Source organism: Poecilia formosa, unplaced genomic scaffold, assembly GCF_000485575.1.
Source record: "Poecilia formosa unplaced genomic scaffold, Poecilia_formosa-5.1.2 Scaffold908, whole genome shotgun sequence".
Lineage (NCBI taxonomy): Eukaryota > Metazoa > Chordata > Actinopteri > Cyprinodontiformes > Poeciliidae > Poecilia > Poecilia formosa.
Window position 1 is genome coordinate 52368 of NW_006800847.1, and position 1277 is coordinate 53644.

Genomic DNA, 1277 nt, shown 5'->3' on the forward strand with positions numbered 1-1277 from the left:
TGAGAGATAATATAGATTTGAAACCACATTTTTACATTTAATTTATATAAAACCAAAACTTTCTAATAATTTTAGAAATACTTCACAAGTACAATGGCCTGAATGCATCTCCTCCAAGTATAACAAATGTCATTGTGGTCAAACACACAGTTTTGTGAGACAACAGTCCAACAATTAAGGTCTTTGTTCCTGAATATATTTAAAACTGGAAAATGGCATATGTTGCTTTTGAGGTAATGGGTTCTTCCGGAGCAGTCTTTCAGTGCATGTTGATTCAGACTCATTTAACTATGGATAAGAATACTGTCCAAACAGCTACTGGGGTTGATTCAAACATTTCACATAAAATTGCATTCATCTCCAGGACACAGAACTATCTCCTTCCTTTGGTTTGATGGTTGGAGACTCTCATGGTGCTTACCCTTGCATCGAACTATACGAACTTATAGCTAGAGGCAGTGACGTGCGGTGAGGTTCATTGCTGGTGAGGCACTGACTTATGACTTAGACACCACACATGTTATTGGACGTACGGAAATTTCGCTCAGGTATACAACGCTGGAGGGCAAAAAGGTTAATCATTTACATGTCATCCATAGCCGTTAACTCAGTGAAACTTAGAAATGTAGGTATTAATTTCGTGCCATGATCCACAGCAAAGTGATCTGTATTCGTCAAGCTACGCAGATTCGTTGCCATAGCAACTGACAACAATGCCACTTCATGTTTGAGGATTTAACACCAAAAAACATTCAAGAATTTTGCACACAGAACATTTAGTCTGTTGTTGTAGGACGTTTTAGGATTAATGTTTTATTAATAAATAATTGCTGTGGTAGATTAGCTACCGCTTCTACTTTACTGAATTATTTAACATTAGCAAACAAAACGCACATTTCATGAAAAAAACAACAACAAAAACATCTCATTGCTGTCTTACCTTTATCTATCAATGAAATCCATGCACCGCTAATTCTGCACAAAAATATCTGTTCATCCAAACCCGCGTCTATCCTCGGCATGTCTTTTCTACTGTGAGAATCATAAAACTGTCTGGAAGCAAAACTTTCAGCTCCGGTGTTGGTCTTCCTTAGTTATCATCTCCTGCTTCAAATGAAAATCCACTTTAGAAAACTGTTTAAGTGTAGAAATGTAGTCTTTCATGTTGACGTTAGAAGAGAGGAGAAAACAAATATATCGCTGTACTTTACTTATTTACTGTATGGCTAGCTCCATGGCTAGCTCACTGTCGTGTCTGACAGATATTGCCGGTGTTC

General features: G+C 37.4%; 1 protein-coding gene across 1 annotated transcript in view; it reads right to left on the minus strand.

Moving 5' to 3' along the window:
* Nucleotides 1–1277, minus strand: part of dtx3la (deltex E3 ubiquitin ligase 3L a) — a 17299-nt gene that overhangs the window by 6955 nt on the left and 9067 nt on the right. The gene's annotated exons all lie outside the window — the stretch shown is intronic.